Source organism: Dendrobium catenatum, unplaced genomic scaffold, assembly GCF_001605985.2.
Source record: "Dendrobium catenatum unplaced genomic scaffold, ASM160598v2 fragScaff_scaffold_390, whole genome shotgun sequence".
Classification (NCBI taxonomy): Eukaryota; Viridiplantae; Streptophyta; class Magnoliopsida; order Asparagales; family Orchidaceae; genus Dendrobium; species Dendrobium catenatum.
In genome coordinates this window covers 10,028,802-10,036,250 of record NW_021318852.1, presented here as the reverse complement: position 1 = coordinate 10,036,250, position 7,449 = coordinate 10,028,802, and positions in this window count along the sequence as shown.

The following is a 7,449-nucleotide window of genomic DNA, read 5'->3' as shown; positions in this document are numbered from 1 at the left end:
TTTAGGGATGCACTCTTAACATCAATTTGAATCAATTTAAATTCCCTAATGAAAGTTTGTTAGGGATGTTAAGCCATTATGAACTGGCCCAAGGCTAACAAAGAGGGGGGGGAGGGTGAATTGGTATTTTAAAAAATTTTCTTACAATCAAAGCACAATCACAAACCAAAATCACCATAGAAATCAAGTGAGGAAAAAATAAATGAGGAAATCAAAACAAAGAAAGATCACATCATATTTATAGTGGTTCGGTCAACTCGACCTACGTCCACTCCCTAGAGGCACCCTCCGAGTATTGTACTATAAAAGTTACTCTCCTTTTGCACCCACAGCAAGGCAGAGAAGCCCTCACAAAAACTCCATTCTGCCAACCCCGGCGATGTAGAAAACCCAAATCCTTTTACTTCCTCCAGAAGCCGGCAGAGAACCCAACTCATTTTGCTTCCTCCAGAAGTAGGCAGAGAACCTAATTCCTTTTGCTTCCTCCTGAAGCATGTAGAGAATCTTGACTCCTTTTGCTTCCTCCTGAAGCAAGCAGAGAATCTCGACTCCTTTTGCTTCCTCCTAAAGCAGGTAGAGAACCTCGACTAATTGCTGAAGCTTACCTCCCTTGAACCCCCAAGGACGAAGGACGAAGACTGGAGAAGACACCTTGGAAGTTTGCTTGGAGAAACCTTTGTTAATCCCTCTCACAAACTCCCCCTCATAAGTTCCTCCCTCTCTCTCCCTCTTTCTCCCTCTCCTCTTAGCTCTCTCAAGTCAAGACAGAACCTAAAGGTCTCTTTGCATGAGAAAAATTGGGTCCTTTAAATAGAATTTCAAGAACCGACATTATCATCCAGGACGATAAGAATATCATCCTGGCTGATCAGTACAAAATAAGCTCAATCAGCCGGGATGATTTGGGACAATCAGAAGAAAATTGATTACATCGTCCAAGTTGATACAATAACATCCTGGCCGATTATTTCAAATCTGAATACAATCATCCTGAACTTTACCCGAAATAGAGTCTGGCCAATGTTAATCATCCCGATCAATCCTGCGATCGGCCTGGCCGATGTGATCATATCAATCAGCCTTAATTGCTTTCCATAATTACCAGATTAATTTAGGCATAATTGTGCTGCATTGTCCAGGCTGATGTATAGATCATCTTAGCCGATGTCCTAAAATAAAGAATCCCTAAATTAATCATGGAAGCTGATTCTTTCTGAATTGAGCCTATCGTCCTGCCCGATACAATGATCATCCAGGACAATTTGCTTAATGATGACTTCTTAACTAGGATGCCCTAATTAGGGTTTTTATTTTTAGAAGTATCGTCCTGGCCAATATAAACATCGTCCAGGCCGATGTACTCAAAACAAAAAAACTCAAAAAACCCCTCAAGTGTGTGTGCAAGGTTATTTAGCATCATGAACCACTTTTACAAATGACTCAAGAAAAAGAAAAACATTACAGACTGACTCAAACTAAATCTACCCAACCTTGAGCTGGTCTTGAGTTGTGTTCGATCTTGTGGACCTGAAAAGTTAGTAGGCAAGGTAGTCATAGAAAAACATGAATGTTTACTATCATCAAAAGTCTAATCCATAATCTCAAATTTGTAATAATCTCTCCCTTTTTGATGATGACAAACATAATTAAAAAAAACCAAGTAGTTTATGGCAGTCTAATGAAAAATAGTGTAACCAAAAGCAGTTAATTAAATTCCAGAATCCAAAGTACAAGATACAGCAGACTACTTCCCCTTTTAACATCACAACAAGGAGGAGGAAATAGAACACAAACTAAAACAAACATATAGAAAACAAACTATAGAAAACAAAAACTAAAACTAGTAAAACAAGGGACCCTGATCATCAGACGGAGGTGGTGGTGGTGGTGGTGGCTGCTGGAAGTAACTGGTCAATGAGGCAAACTGAGATCCAAACCAGGTCATGTCCTGGTCGTGCTGGTACTGCATGCGGATGATGTCCTCAGTATGTTGTTGTTCTTGTGCAATAATATAGGCCTTAAAGTGTGTCTCCCACTGATCAAATCTCTTCACCAATTAATCTAGCTGAGAGTGCTAGCGGAGAGGAACATGTTAAGGAACAGGAGTGGGAGCCTCCTCCTCCTCGGCCCATTGAGCTTCGCCATTCCCTGTGTGGAGAAGAGGTGCGAAGGATATGCTGGATCGTCCTAGCATCTTTAAGTAAAGAGCTAGTCTCTCCAACATAAAAAGGGTGAATTATTGTGGCGAAGAAAGTGATTGGCCGTAGCCCAGTTAAAATCAGGATCAGAAATAAGGGTATGCAGCTTATCCCCAGTGGTGGATAGCTGCAACAGTTCGGCATAATCCTAGTATGTGATCTCGACTGGGCATCGATTCACATACGAGGTGAGAGCAGTGTAGGAAGAATTGAAGCAAAGGTTGGCATCAAATTCAAAAAGAAGTTCATAATTAAAGGGGACTGCGAGGTTGAGAATAAAGCACAGAGAGGTGTGAGTAAAAAAGTCGAGTACCGGATAGGAGAGGTGGACTGGATTGATTATTCGAAAGAGAGAAATGCTACATTCTTTGTAGCGGTGGTAGGCAGCCTGATCATCTACTTCTCGAAAATGAGGGTCCAGCATGCCCCTCGAGGAGCTTCCAAACGTGTGTTGAGAATGCTTGCTGCTAGCCATTATCAAGAAAAAGCAAGGAACATGAACTAGAAAGCCAAATAAAGAAATTGATGTGAAAATAAATGGCTGGAAGGGGCTCAATTTAAAGAAACGGTCAGATCAACCAGAATGATCGTAGGATTATCTAGGTTGATTCGGTGCAATTATTTTACACTGACCGATTGGTCAAAAAGGAGGTCTGATCGTCCGGGATGATCAGATATCGTCTTGGATGATTTGACACAGGCGATCGTCCCAAGGAGTCAAGCCGGACGATCGTTGAAAAAGCATATCGTCGAGGACGATTATGTGGATCGTACAGGATGATGCTCAATAATGGATCGTACCGCCAAATTTAAAATGCTTTAAATCATGCTCCATGTGTATCGTCCAGGATGAACAGTGGATCGTCTAGGACGATTGTCCAAAAATGGATCATCCCGGGTGAAATTATAGATTTTAAACGTGCTGACATGTGTATCGTCCAGGATGAATAGGTGTATCGGATGGGATGATTACCAATAAATACATTGTCCAGGATGAAAAAGGTATCGGCCACGACGATCAAGATGATTGTAGTAGAGGACGATCATATCGTCCAAGAAGATAATGGATCATCCAGGACGATGAAGAGCAGAAAAGTCAAAATATTTAGTAGATGAAGTTTTTGATGAGAAAAGAACATATTGTCCAGGACGATAAAGGTATCGGCCATGACGATGTGACAAAATTTTGAACTTCAGAAGAAGGATGGAAATGATCAGAGAAGGCCCAAAAATAATAAAATCAACTAAGAACAACAACGATAAAACACGAAAAAGGCAAAAAAAAGTAGCAAAGAAACAAAGTTTTTTTTTTTAATTTAGCAAGGCATGCATATGATAAATGCTCCAAATAATTAAATTTTAAAGATTTGTAAGATCAATGAGTTAACAAAGTCGAAATATGAAAATGTTAGAATATCTGATCATGTTAACCCTAGCTCAGACTTTTTTCAGGGCAAAATTATCTTTTGAAAACAAAAGACCTAACTCAGAACAAACTAATTGGGTAAAAAAAAGATCCATTCAAATCTTGCTCCAAAGAAAATATCTTATAAAATAATATACCAAAGCAATTTGTCTCAATCATGGAATTTGAAATCAAGCCTTTAAAAATATCAAGTAACCCATGAATTCTTCTAAAATTTTTTAAAAGTTTGAAAGAGGGGTAAGCTTATCTTTTGTGGGCTCATTTTATGCCTCTTGTCAATTTAAATGGTGTACTTTGCACATCTTTTGATTTTTGATACACTTTTGTGTATATTTTTCAATTTACTGTCATTGCGCATATTTTTATTTTTAGCGTCATTGGCCTTTTTATTTTTTGTTCTTGCAAGCTATATCCCTTTTTAAAAACTCTTAAAATATTTTTAGTTGTGAGTAGATCATCTAGATATTAGAGAAGAGAAACTCACTCAATAACATAAGGAAGAATAGACCACAAAGCATACTTTAGTAATTATATGATAAATGCAATGGCAAGATTTCAATTAACATGAAAGATATATAAAAACTTTGAATATTATAAATATAAGGTAGATTATTCTAGCAAGATAGAAAAGATATTAATTTCAAAAACGTGTTATTAATTTGAGATAGATTTTTGTTTAGGAAAAAAATTATACCACTAGAAGAAGTTAGAGGGAGGGAAACCATCAACAGTGTTTCTCCCTTTAACTGATTTAGAGATGTTAAAACATTGACTATAAATCTCCAAAAAATAAAATCAAGAAGAAAATATCAATTCAGCGATGATCCAAAAAGAAACGTGCTAAATAAACAAAAGTAAAAATGACAAAAAAAGTAGAGAAAGAAACCAACTAAATAAAAAGGAAAAAAAGAAGTTAATAATAAGAAATTAATCATAAAATCATGTAACTCAGATTTGATTAAGCAGCAGAAATAAATAATTAAGAGTCGTAAGCCTCCGCAGTCCAAGTATCGTATGCTCTCACGAGGTTTTTGGTGAGAGCACACCTGCAAAATCAACAAATGTCAGATTTAGGAACCCAAACAGGTTTGAGTTCCTTCTTATGAAAAGAAGAATGTGATGCATGAGTGTTATGCAGTGAATTATGCAATTTAAGTCTCCACACCCAATGTGTACTACGGTGAATGGTGCAAGTATGTGCTATGTGTCCTAACATGCCACATGAAAAACATCTAATTCCAGGAAAAGGATTTCTTAATCGGTTCGGGTCATAATGCCTCTTCTTAGTTATGTTTGTCTCTTCTTCAGGTTCAGTCTGTGATGAGTTAGATGCAGACTCCGCCTAGAAGGCTTTTTGGGCTCGCTTCTTATCCTTTTTGAACTTAGATTTCTCCTCATTCTTATCTTTGCTTGAGTGATCCTGAAGTATAGGACAATCAGCTCTGACATGTCCAGGCTTCCTGCATTTAAAACAAACATCATCATAAGAACCTTTAAAATTTTTGTTATCCTTACCTTTTCTCCAATTCTGATGATGCTTGTGACTCTTCCTTAGAAAGTTTTTTAATTGCCTAGTGATGAAGGCAACATCATCACTTTCAGACCCAGAGGAGTTAGTGTCCGAGTTGTTCACCTTAAGTGCCACCGTTTTCTCCTTCTTCCTCTCACCTACATCAAGATTTCTTTGGTTCACCCCTTGCTCATAAGCAATGAGTGAACCAAGTAAGTTATTGATTGAATAGGAATTTAAATTTTTAGACTCAGAAATTGCAGTGATTTTAGCATCAAAAGAGGAAGGAAAACATCTTAAAATTTTGTTTACTTTTTCATAGTTAGTAAGTTCTCTTCCTAATGCATGCAATGAAGTAACAATCTGAGTAAACCTTGTATACATTTCAAAAATCATTTCATTAGGTTTCATATAAAAAAGTTTGTAATCATGCAATAAAATATTCAAATGATATTGCTTAACTTCATTAGTGCCTTTATAGGTGATACATAATTTATCTCAAATTTCTTTACTAGTAGTGTAAGTGGAAACACGCATGTAATCTTCTGATTTTAAAGCACAGAAAAAATAGTTCAAACACTTTGCACTAAGTTGTGCTAAATTTCTGTCATCAAAAATACATTCAGTAAAATGTACTTCAGTTTTAATTCCATTAAGTACACGAGAAGGTGGAGAATATCCTTCTTTAATAAGCATCCACATACGATAGTCAATCGATTATAAAAAAGTAGACATGCGAGTTTTCCAAAAATCAAAAGGAAGATTATCAAACAAAGGTGAACGTGTTATAAAATGTCCTTCTGTTGGATTACGATTACCGTTCTTAGCCATGGATCAAAATTCAAAAAGTTTTCAAACTTAATTTTTATGAATCCCGCTCTGATACCACTTGAAAGTTCGTTAGGGATATTAAGCCCTTATGAACTGGCCCAAGGTTAACCAAGAGGGGGGGGATGAATTGGTATTTTAAAAAATCCTCTTATAATCAAAGCACAATCACAAACAAAAATCACCACAGAAATCAAAGTACGAAAAAAATAAATATGAAAATCAAAATAAAGAAAGATCACATCAGATTTATAGTGGTTAGGTCAACTCGACCTACGTCCACTCCCCAGAGGTGCCCTCCGAGTATTGCACTACAAAAGTGACTCTCTTTTTGCTCCCACAATAAGGCAGAGAAGCCCTCACAAAAACTCCTTTCCGCCAACCCCAGTAAGGCAGAGAACTCAACTCCTTTTGCTTCCTCCTGTATCAGGCAGAGAACTCAACTCCTTTTGCTTCCTCCTGAAGTAGGCAAAGAACCCAACTCCTTTTACTTCCTCCTAAAGCAGACAGAGAACCCAACTCCTTTTGCTTCTTCTTGAAGCAGGCAAAGAACCTCGACTCCTTTTGCTTCCTCCTGAAGCAGGCAGAGAACCTCGACCAATTGCTGAAGCTTACCTCCCTTGAACCCCCAAGGATGAAGGACTAAAACTGGAGAAGACGTCTTGGAACCTTGCTTGGAGCAACCTTTGTGAATTCCTCTCACAAACTCCCCCTCACAAGTTCCTCCCTCTCTCTCCCTCTCCTCTTGGCTCTCTCAGGTCAAGACAGCAGCTAAAGGTCTCTTTGCATGAGAAAATTTGGGTCTTTTAAATAGAATTTCAAGAACCGACATTATCGTCCGGGCCGATCAATACAAAATAAGCCCAATCAGCTGGGATGATTTGGGACAATCAGAAGAAAATTATTTACATCGTCCAGGCCGATACAATATCGTTCTGGCCTATTAGTTCAAATATGACTACAATTATCCTAAACATTGCCCGGAAAAGAGTCTGGCCGATGTTAATCATCCAGGCCATTGTCCCGGCCGATGTGATCATATCAATATGCCTTAATTACTTTCCATAATTATCAGATTAATTTAGGCATAATTGTGCTGCATCATCCAGGCTGATGTATAGATCATCCTGGCCAATGTCCTGAAATAAAGAATACCTAAATTGATCATGACAGCTGATTCTTTCTAATTTGAGCTTACCGTCCTAGCCGATACAAGGTTCGTCCTGGATGATTTTCTTAATGACGGCTACTTAACAAGGATATCGTCTATGCTGATGTACTCAAAATAGAAAAACTTAGAAAACCCTCTAGCGTGTGTATGCAAGGTTACTTAGTATTAGGAAATACTTTTACAAATGACTCAAGGAAAAGAAAAACATTACAGACTGACTCAAACTAAATCTACCCAATCTTGAGCTGGTCTTGAGTTGTGTTCGATCTTGTGGACCTAAAAAGTTAGTAGGCAAGGCAGTCATAAAAAAAAAATG